We start from the raw sequence: 12,384 nt of genomic DNA, 5'->3' as shown, positions 1-12,384 counted from the left end.
TGACAATATGTCCAAAGCATGAGAGATGAAGTTTGGCCATCTTGGACTCCAAGGAACACTCTAGCTACACTTCTTCCAAAATGATCTATTGGTTCTTTTGGCAGCCCATGGCACTTTCAATATTCTCCTCCAACACCATAACTCAAAGGCCTCAATTCTTCTATGGTCTTCTTTATTCATTGTTCAGCTTCACATCCATATGAGGTTATTAATACATATGAGGTTATTAATGGCCACTAGCCATTAGAGAGATGCATATCAAAACAACAATGAGATATCATCTCACACCAGCAATAACAGCAAAGATAAAGTACAGGACAATAAATGTCGGTGAGGAGGTGGAGAGACTGGGACGCTCCTGCATTGCTGGTGGGATTGCAAAATGGTCCAACCTTTCTGGAAATCAATATGGCGCTTCTTCAGAAGGTTGGAAACTGAAATACCTTATGATACAGCAATTGCTCTACTTGGTATTTACTCACAAGAAATATGTGCCATAACATGAGCAGATATATGCACACCAATGTTCACAGCAGCACTATTTACAATAGCAAAAAGATGGAGACAACCTAAGTGTCCATCAAATGAAGAATGGATAAACAAACTGTGGTATATACACATAGTGGAATATTATGCCACCATGATGAACAACAAGGAAGCTATAAGTTATCACATAACATGGATGAACCCTGAGGACATTATGTTGAGTGATATTGTTGTTGTTGTTGTTAAGTGCCATCGAGTTGATTCCGACACATAGTGACCCTTTACAGGGTTTCTAAGGAGCTTGAATCGCTGACCTTGCAGAGTGATATTTGTCAGTCACAAAAGGCAAAAATACAGCATAGGACCACTATTGTAAAAGACTAAGAAAAAGAACCCAGAATAAATGGCAGGGAGGAATTATTTGCTGGTTGCCGGGATGTGTGGGGTAGGATGAGGGGAGGGAGGTGAAGGTGGAACATAGGGCAGAGAATAGACACAGGATAGTTTGGGTTCTGGGGAGGGGAGCAAAACACAAGAAGTAGGAGGGGAATGGAAGAACAAGGTGGATGGAAAACCAATTAGGCAGGTTTGCATGGGTTAAGTGGGACAGAGATAAATAATGATGTATTCACATCCTCGGAACAACAGGGCTCTGGGACACAGGGATTGAGACATGTTTGGAATGGGCAAAAGGGAGGAAATGTTAAGATGCTTGGCTGTGTTTTGAATTTTGGTTTCCCTTGCATACCATTATAAAATAGACACTTGAGGGGGAGAGAAAGGCATAGCCAGAAATATCAGCATAGAAAGCTTGTAAGTCCATCTTCTGCCTATAACAGATTGGAATACCTAAAATGGGATAACAACATGCCCAGTGAAGGAGGATTCCTGCAGAGTCTCTGCATTACATAAGACCATAGGTGGTATCCGGAACCCCACCCAGAATCCAGAATATTCTGAGGTGGGAAATTGCCACTGGAAAGGACAAGCTGACCAGCCTGGAGTGGCTAGAAGAACAGAAGATACTTCTTGAAAGAAAGACCAACAGGAAAAATAGAAAACAGTAATGGCAGTCCGACTGATTATTACAAGAACAAGCAAGTTGCTAGCCCAGGACACATCAAGGCAAGTGGTTGGGTCCCCTCAGGGCAAACTCCCTTCCAAGACTAAGACTCAATGGAATGCATGAGCACACATGCGATCTGTTGGTGAACACGTTGGTCACTGATAAGGGGAAGTGAGGGAAAAACAGCAATGAAGCTGCAAGCTAAGCCCTACCATGATCAATAGATTCCTGTGAACCCAGGCTGAGATCTGGTTGGCCAGCAGTATGACTCTGGTTCCAGAGTCAGTGACATAACCACAGAGGACTAGAGTGGAGAGTGAAGTGTCCAGCTGATAAGAAATGAGGGGATATACACAAGGGTACCCACATTTGCACATAATACTTACTTGACATGGATTCAATGGCTGGATGAACAGAGCTCAACTAGAAGAAGAAAGAAGAGGATAAAAAGAGCAATCTGATACAATTTGTTGAACCTGGCCTACACCTATGGATGCAGTAACTCAAAAGAGGGAACAAATGTTTACAGCAAGGATCATACCCACCCCCTTGATACACAGGGTAGACAGGGATGGGCAACTTGGACATTGGCTACCCAAAATAGGGGGGCTGCAAAGGCAAGACATGACTGGCTTACAAGCTTTCAAGAGGGAGCCTAGATCCAGAGGGTGCGGAGGAGGGTAGAATCTCCATTGAGTAGTATCCAATCTGTCTGAGCGGGGCTGATGAAAGGAGATGGAGATAGGTCCCTTGTGGTACAATGGTGAATAATTGTTATCATCAGGACTGACTGCGAGGGCTGAAAATGTAAAGGTGGACTTTGTGTAGCAAAAGGAGGGGAGTGATTGACTTTGCAGCCCAGCAGCGGAGGTCCCTGGTACCATCAAGGGAGAAAAGCGGAGTGCAGGACCCTACCCAGAGAAACAGTGATGCCAGAGATCGTGGCAGATATGATGATGTGGAGAGAGGGAGCAGTTGGGGACTCTAGACTCAGAGAGGGAGAGGGGTATGTGCTGAGGACCAGGGAGCAGGCTTGCAGGGTTGCACCCTTTGTTTGGTTAATGGTGTATAGAGGGGATTGTAACTATGGCAATGAAACATATATGATTGGATGAATGTAAAGCTAATAGTCTTCTGTGTAAACTTTCACATAATTCACAATAAAACATTTAAAAATATATAAAATTGTTGGTACTGATGAAAAAAGTTCAAGCATCACTGAAGACATTTGCAAAAAACTAAGGTATCAGGAATTCATAGAATTAATACATTGAAATGTATCAAAAAATTGATGCAGTGCTGACAATGCTAACTCATCTTTGGCTAAAAATTTGGAAGACAGCTTCCTGGCCAACTGACTATAAGAAACCCCCATTTGTGCCCATTTCTGCCAAAGGGGATCCAACAGAATGCAGAAATTATTGGACAATATTATTAATAGCTCACACAAGTAAAATTTTACTGAAGAAAGCTCAAAAGTGGTTGCAACAGTATATCAACAGAAAACTGCCAGAAATTGAAGTTGAATTAAGAAGAGGACATGGAGCAAAGGATATCATTGTTGATGTCAGATGAATCTTGGTTGAAATCAGAAAATAGTAGAAACATGTTTACCTATAGTTTATTGACTATGCAAAGACATTTGACTGTGTAGACCATGACAAATTCTGAATAATATTTTTAAAAAACTGGAATTCCATGACACTTAATTGTGATCTGGTTGAATCTTTACGTAGATAAAGATGCAGTTATTGGAACAGATTTTGTTTAAATCAAGAAAGGTGTGTGCCAGGATTGTATCTTTTCACCATACTTATTAAATCTGAATGTTAAACAAATAATTCATGAAGATGAAATAGAAGAAGGTGGCATAAGGATTTGAGGAAACTCATTAACAACCTGCAATTTGCAGATGACACATCCTTGTTTGCTGAAAACCAGGAAGTTTTGCTGATGAAAATCAAAGACTCCAGTCATCAATACGGACTTCTCCTTAAGATAAAGAAAACAAAAATCCTCAAAAGTAGACCAATAGTGATTATCATGATAAACTTTGAAAATGTTTAAGTTGTCAAGGATTTCATTTTACAAGGATCCACAATTAATATTCATAGAAGTAGCAGGTGAGAAATCAAGCTGCATATTGTGTTGGGTAAATATGCTACAAAAGATCTCTCTAGAGTATAAAAAACAAAAATGACTTCAAGACTAAGTGTACCAGACCCAAGCTGTGGTATTTTTTAATTGTTTCATATTCATGTGAAATATGGGCAATGAATAAGGCACTGGATAACGTAAATGTTTCCTTTGAATTATGATTTTGGGAAAGGATATTGAATTGTCATTGGAATGCCAGAGAACAAACAAGTGTATGCTGAGAAAAGTACAGCAAGAATGCTCCTTGGAGGTGAGGATTTCCAGACTTCTACTCACATACACTACTCCCTAGAGAATCACATCATGCTTGGCATAGTAAAAGGCCAATGAAAATGAGGAAGACCCTCAAGTTGATGGATTCACAGAGTAACTGAGACAATGGGTTCAAAGAGCAGTTATTGATTATGAGGATGGCTTAGGACAGGATAATGTTTCATTTTGTTTTCCATAAGATCCCTATGAGTTGGAACTGACTCAAGGACTCCTAACAAAACAAACATTGTAGGAAAGTGTTTCATGAAAATATAAATGATCAATTCTATCATATGTTGCCATTATGCAAGAAAGATAAGGATTTAAATATGACCCTTGGAGTAACATGGAGTAAATGTTGATTATAGCTCTATTTGTAAAATGTTTTGTTGCAAGGGTGAATGTGAATAGAAATACTGAACATGGTGATAATAAACACCACAAAGAAACAATTTAAATTTTATTTAAAGAAGAGATAATTGCAAATTATTTCAAAATAGAAAGGAGATTTACTTCTTAATATATATTATTTTTTTCTTCTAGAAATGGTCACTTTTTTACAGGCTCTCTGGCTCATTGGGTGGTTGGGAATGACTATTACGATAGTATTTTATTAGTGATTTGGCCTTGTTTATCACTAACTAAAGATTTTATAAACCATTTTCCTTTCCCTTCTCCCTGTACAATTAAGATGTTCCTGGCATTCATGATTCCCTGGAATTCACTAGGGCACAGAGCATAAGTGTTCTGATGGGAAACAGTTACAATCAGCAGCTTGGATGAGCTGCCAGCAGTAACAGGAACAGTGTTTCAGCTACAAAGCTGAAGCCAGTTGGAGACAGATCTTGAGTTCATTTTCTTTCATGGAGTTATTGGTAGTGAACCATTCATTGTCCTCATATTCTTTCCTCTAACATTTATAATAATCATAGCTAAGGCATTTTTAATCATATATTTTATATTCAATTGTCTTGTGAAAAGAGATTGGGTATGTTGCTCACAAAATATGCTAGAATAGTTTCAAGATCTTTACATTTGTATATTTAGTAAATATGGGAGCTGAATTTTTCTTGGCTTGTATATGGCACTCTCAACTTTATCTGTCACTAAATTTCTATTTAGATTCCTTAACAACCCCACTGATTCTTTCCCTGTTGTTTACTTCTTTTATTGATCTCTCTTTTCCAAAGCCATGTTGTTGTTGTCAGGTACCATTGTGTCGGTACTGACTTTATGCATAGCAGAATGAAACATTGCCTGATCCTGGGCCATCCTCACTATTGCTGCCATGCTTGAGCCCACTGATGCTGCCACTTTGCCAATCCATCTCACTGGGGTCTTCCTCTTTTTCTCTGACCCTTCACCTTAACAAACATGATATCCTTCTCCAGAGACTGGTCCCTCATAGGAAGTATAAAACACAACAGATACTTTAGGATCTTTGTTTATCTTTTGAGTCTAACCAGTTAAAACTCATCAGATGATATTATCTCGTCAGCCTATAAACTTTAGTTGTTGTTGTTGTTAAGTGCTATCAAGTCAATTCTGACCCATAGCAACCCTGTATAGGGTTTCCAAGTAGCAGCTGGGGAGCTTGAACCACTGACATTGCAGTTCAAACAGTGGGCCTTAATAATACAACTTTCTATTTTTCAATCATAATCTTGATTCTAATTTCCTTTTTTCTGTTGCCACACAAGACCCTGTTGCCCACTATATTTATCTATTAATTTCAGACTTCTAATAGTGTCATATAAACATCCATCGGTTTAAATTATTCCTGTCACACATTCTTATGTGTTTTCGATGTAAAAATGCATCATATGCAGTTTTTACTTCCTTTGCATGGAATGTCACTGTTGAAGGTTGTCTGAGGTATTGTTTATTCACGTTTCATTATATCTTAAGGGTTTCATTTGTGATCCTGCAGAGTTCACTGATGTTCTAAATCTTTAATTCTTTTCTAATTAGATGATGATTTTAGAGACTATTTTTATGTTTGAAATTCTAAAATGGAATATTTCTGTCTAAAATCGAAGCAAATAGTCACATTATAAAAAATAATCTTTTCTATATTCTCTCACATATAGTTGCTGTTGAAGTTTGTGATAATTTTTTGTGTGTCAAGTTTCAAACTTGACCTTTGTGGCATTATTTTATTTTCATGACTAATGGCATAAAGAACCATCAGAATTTCTTTGACTAAGACTAGAAGAATGCTTAGAGTTGACATTCCTTTATGTATCACAGACTGTAGGTCAGACACCATGCAAGACAAGGGTGATAGAGTAATGAATAAGATAGATACAGATCCTGCTCTCACAGTGAAACAGCCAATAAAAAAATCATTACATTGAATGATGGAAGATGTTCAGAATGCCAGCCAGTCTTTTAGGTCTTGACTGTACCTACCCACTCATTCAGATGCTCCTCGTGACTCCATGCTACAAAACTGTTCTATTGGGATTCATATTCTCTGCAGTTGAAAGACTATTATTAAAGGAATAAAAAATAGATAGCTCATGAACAGCATGCATCTTCAGGGCTGTGAGTTATAAAAGAGTAGTAGTTGAAAGCTAAAACAAATTTGCCAATTGCAGAATTTTGCTCAGATTTAGTACCATTGATATTTTATTAAGGAATATAATTCTAGTAAATAACAATGTCTGTGGCATAGGATCCCCATCCTGCACTGGTCATCCTAAAATTATTTCAAACCTTTATATCTTTTGAAACTTTTACTTTTGAAATATGTAGTTAGGTTAAAAAGAATTTAACCGAAAGCTTTTCTAGCAAAGTTGCTTTTAATTTACAATGTAGAACTCTGTGAAGATACTATTCTGAATCTCAAAGCAGTTAGCAATGTGTGTTAAAGTTGGATAAAGAAGAATTGTGTTGTACCACTGACTCATGCTACCAGCTGTCACTCAATTTGTTAGACTATGATGCCTTGTATGTTTCTATAATTCTTGAAGCTATGCAGTCATTATTTCAGATACCATCAGGGTCATCCATGGTGTACAGAGTTCAGAAGCTACCAGACTAAGACAGAATAGGAAGAAATGCCTGATAATCTACTTCTGAAAATTAGCCAATGAAGACTTTATGAATTATAATATTGTTCCATATAGTGTTAGAAGATTAAGTTTATGTTGCAAGTCAATCTAAATACATAGTAGCTGTAACAACAGACTTTAACATACCAATGGTTATGAAGGTGGTGCAAGATCAAGCAATGCATTTTTCTCTTGTACGTGGGTCACTATGGGTCAAAGCCAACTCTGCAGTAACTAACAACTGCTTCATTATGTAATATTTACTTGCTTTGGGCTATATTATGCCAGACCAAGAACAACTTCCATGCAAAAGAAAAATAAACTTGCATTGGCAGATTATAGATGGTGCATGAGTAAATAATATGTAAGAAACAATCTGGGCAACTCCTACAATAAAGATCTAGTATAATTCACAGAAGGCAACCAGAGCACAGGAGCCAGGAGTTTCAGTAGAAGAAAACACACAAATAGGGACTGGCTTTGGGGGAGGATTCTTATTATTGTAGCAAAATAATGGATCAGAGTTAGGGAACATAGCTGGGACAGTTTAACTGGAATAAAACTGAACTGATGCTGGGCTGAAGACCTAAAGCCCTGGAATGTATATTTCATATTCCTGTGGTAACAATGAATTTATAGTAGGGAAAATATTGAAATACTGTACATTTTTAACTAGCTTGATTTAGGGGGAAGGTAGTCAAAGTGAAAAAAACTTAGAGGTGGCCTTGAATTAATGATATTAAATGTTTTCATAACAGGTAATACTTTCAGTAGTATGTGGTTCAGGGTTGCCTGAGTGATTTTCTTCCAATCTGTGGTACTAATCTGTTGTTGTTGTTAAGTGTCGTCAATTCGATTCTGACCCATAGCTACCCTGTATAGGGTTTCCAAGGAGCCACTGGTGAGCTTGAACCACCAACCTTGCAGTTCAAAGGACTTTGCTGTCTGATGCATTAGTCCACAGCGCCACACCAACGAAGCTAATATATTCCCAATTACAAGAGATCTTTGTCACAGCACCATTATGTTATAATGGAATAAAGGCATGAACTGAAAAGTTGCCTCAATCCCATTTTAAAAACAAACAAACATGCATATACCCATAAGTAGCCTTGGTGGCATTGTAGAATAAGCACTGGATTGCTAACCACAAGGTCAGCAGTTTCTAACCTGTTAACTGCTTCGCAGAAAAAACTGAGATTTTTCTACTCCCTTTTTTTACAACCTCAGAAACTCTTCTTGTTGCTAAGTGCCAGCAAGTCAGTTTAAACCCATAATTAATTTTTTTTTTTTTTTAAGGTTTTTATTGAGGATTGAGTGAAAGTTTACAGGGCAGATCATCAGTTTTACATTCAACAAATCATATACCTTGTTTCATTACAAAGATTATAATCCCCTCTAGATACCATCTGTTTAACAGTATTTCTTTCTATTCATTTTAGCTTTTAAAACAAATCAAAGCAAAAAAAAAAAAAAAAAAACAAAAAAAAAAAACACTGATGTATTGTTTAAACAAACAATAATTTATTTAATTTATAAATTAATATATTATATATATATAATAATTTACACCACCAAAGGGCACATTCTGCAAGTGTGCCTCCTGGCCACCAGCTCTTACTCCCTCTCTTCCCATGAATCTAGAGTCCTCAGCCACTCCTCCTCTCCATGACCCCATTTCTTTCTCAATCTCTGACATTGCTGCTTCTCTGAATAAGGTCCCATATTCTGCTTGTGCTCTTCTCCCTTGATGCTCCTAGGGTCCTTGGTTTCTGGACTATAAGATTAACCATTTCCTTGTTTTTGTTACAAAACTTCTACCTTTACAATTTGTCAGTCTCAATTAGTCATGATAACAATTATTTACTATTGAATCATATGAATCTTATCCCCATCTCTGTTCACCAGACCCATATAGACAAGATGACAACTATTCATTGGGGACTCTTTCTCTCCCCACCCCATATTCTTAAACTAAACTCCCTCTTGTAACCTTATAAGCCAGTTACTTTGTGCTTTTTTCACCCCCTCATTTTAGGTAGCCAATGTCTAAGTTGCCCATCCCTATCTACCCTGTGTACAGATGGGATAGCATTAATATTTGCTGTGAAGAATCCTTCCCTCTCTGTTGGTATCTAGAGATACTACCCTCATGAGTATAGGTCAGGTTCATCAAATTGTAACTATTTACTGTTGTTTCCTTTACCAAATGTTTTTGGTTTTTTGTTTTTGTTTTTGTTTATAATCTTCTTCTAGTCGAATTCTGATTATCAAGCCGTCAAGGCTAGGTCAAATGGGTACTGTCTGCAAGTTTGGGTGTTCTTGTGCATCTCCTGTCACTTCATACCAGCTGGATGCTTCACTCTCAGCTTTAGCCCACTGTGGCTATGCTCTTGCCCCTGGGCTCAAGTGTCCCCAGGTCTAACCACACTTTGAACCAAGCAGCCCTTCCTCTTCTCTCTCTCATCTCCAGATCAACGGAAGTCTATGGACCATGGTTGAACTCAGCCCATTTCTTCATTGCTGCCTTTCCCCTTCTTCCATTCACCAGTAGACCAATGTGGTTACCAGTAAGCTTACATGCCTGTTCATGTGTTCACTTTGAGTTTCAGTCTTAGAGGGGCATTTGTCCTGAAGGAACTTGATTGCTTGCCTTGATGGCTTCCTGGCAAACAGCTTGCTTATTCTTGTAGTAGCCAGTCATGTTGACATTTTTGTTTTGGGTTTTTCCTGATGATCTTTCTTTGAAGACGTATCTTCTGTTGCTCTAGCTATTCTAGGCTGGTCTGTTTGTCTTTTCTAGTGGGTACATCCCACCTCATAAGGTTCTGGATGGGACTCAAGATTCTACGTAAGGTCCTATACTCTGCAAAGGCTTTGCAAGAGGCCTATTTCACTGGGCAACTTCTAGAACACCTTTTAGGTATTTCAAAGCTCTGGTAGCATAGTGGTTACAAATTGTGCTGCTAACTGCAAGGTCAGCAGTTCAAAACTACTACCTGTTCCATGGGAGAAAGATGAGGCTTTCTGCTCCCGTAAAGATTTACAGACTTGGAAACCCTGTACAGGGTCATTATGAATCAGAAACAACTCCATGGTACATAACAACCATAATCAGTTATAGGCTGAAGATGGGCTTATAAATTTTCTGTAATTATGTATCCCAACATTCCTTTCTATCCCACTTAAGTGACTATTTTACAACAGTAGGCAAGGAAACCAATATTCATAAGACAGCCAAGCATTTTAGTATTAATTACCCTCTTCAAACTATGCTTAGATCCCTGTATCACAGAGCCCTGTTGTTTCAAGGTTGAGCATGCATCACTATTTTCCTCTGTCCCATTTAGGCCATGCAAATCTGTCTCAGTGTTTCCCTATCTATCTTGTTCTTCTGCCTCCTCTACTGTCTTGTATTTCCCTCCTCAACATCTGAACTAAACCCCCAACTCAACCCCAACCCCACTGTGTGGTTACCTTATATTCGTAATTACCTTTTGTAGGGTTTCTGAAGCTGTGCATATTTTCTGGAGCCAAAAGTCTCTTTTTTTCTCCCACAGGGTGGTGGGTGGACTTGAACTGTGGATCTAATGATTTGCAATCCACTGCTTATTGTAAAGAGCTACCCTGCTTCCCATACATATATGTGTTGTTGTTAAGTGCTGTCAAGTCATTCAGACTCATAGTAACCATGTACAGCATTTCCAAAGAGTGGCTAGTGACTTTTAACCACTGACCTTGTGGTTCATACAGATACTGTGGTCTAGTCCTGGTGCAGCACTGTAGGATAAGCCCAGGACTGCTAACTCCATGATCGGTGATTCAAACCCACCAGCCACTCCTTGGAAACCCTATGCATGGAGTCTGAATCAAGTTGTGTGTAACAACAACAAACACCAGGACTCCATACATATATGTTTATTTGTATTTGTTTAGTACAGTTGAGGCAATTATGACTCATAGCGACCTTGTTTAGGGTTTCCAAGGAGCAGCTGCCAGCTTTGTAGTTCAAACAGACCATATGGTTCACTGCATATCCTACAGTGCCACACCAGGACTCCATGCATATGTAAATACACACACACACACACACACACACACACATATATATATATACACACATTTTTATTAAGTTCTATGGAGTCAGCTCCAACTCATAGCCACCGTGTACAAGATTTCCAAGAGTGACTGGTGAGTTTAAACCAGTGACTTTGTGGTTCAAACTGACTTTGTGATCCAGTGCTTTATCCCACAGTGTCACACCAGGATTCCCAATATATGCATATATATATACATATATCATGTGGGTATTTGAAATATTGGTTGTATAGCTTACAGCATCATAGCAATATACAAGCCACCTTTATGCCAAATTAACAGACAACTGGTGGCATTAGTTAGTGGTGCAACAGAATTCTCTGTACATCTGCAACGAACTCTGAATTAGAAAGCCTAAGAAATACTATATTGATTCACTTACATAATTTCTTCCAGGAATTATAAAGGGTTTCAATAAAACCATAGTTATTTGAAAGAAGTCATCTTTTTTTTCCCTCTTTCTATTCAGATCTTTTGAATAGTTAATTTCTTGTTTCTTCCTGACTTGGCACTTGATTGTCCACTTTAGGACACTTGTTTATCCACTTACTTCCTGTTTATAGATCACAACCAGTTTTAGAGTCTGGAGCTCTTCAAATATAGTGACTGATTATGCTTCCATTCCTGTAAATGATACTGGATCTGCCAGTCACAGTTCTCTAAACTTGTTTACCCTTCAGGGAAGAATATTTAATCTTATCATTTCCTGAAATTTATCTCTTTTTAATTTACAAATGATTACAAATAGCTAAGCTTCTACTCAGGAATTTGATGATGTTTCTACTTAGGCATAGAAACCTACTCTTTGATTTTTTATCTGTTTTCCCATCAGTGGAACATTCTACTTTCAATAAAGTAAATCTGGCACATTAGCACAAGATTGATATAACTCATTTAGTGAATTCAATAAAACTGCAATTTGCCTTTTACTGTTAGCTATTTTCTTCTATATTTTTCAAACCTGACTCCTAAAAAGAAAGATAAGCAACAAGAGTGAAAATAATAACACTTTAACACAAAAACTGATAATTTGTACAGTCTAGTTTATAATTTTTATATATGAATATTTAATTTAATTATTGGAGTCCTGGTGGGGTGCTGTAGAATAAGCATTGAACTGTAAAGTCTGTTTGAACTCCAGGTTGGTGATTTAAACTCAGTAGCCACTTCTTAGATTTCTTAGAAGTACAATTAAGTGTTCTGGAATACTCATACTTCTCAATGTTGTCCATAGCTTGTCATGATCCACACAATCGAAAGCCTTTGCAT

The sequence above is a fragment of the Chrysochloris asiatica genome, unplaced genomic scaffold, assembly GCF_000296735.1.
Source record: "Chrysochloris asiatica unplaced genomic scaffold, ChrAsi1.0 scaffold00185, whole genome shotgun sequence".
NCBI classification, from domain to species: domain Eukaryota; kingdom Metazoa; phylum Chordata; class Mammalia; order Afrosoricida; family Chrysochloridae; genus Chrysochloris; species Chrysochloris asiatica.
The sequence above is the reverse complement of the archived record's forward strand: the minus strand, read 5'-3'. Positions refer to the sequence as shown.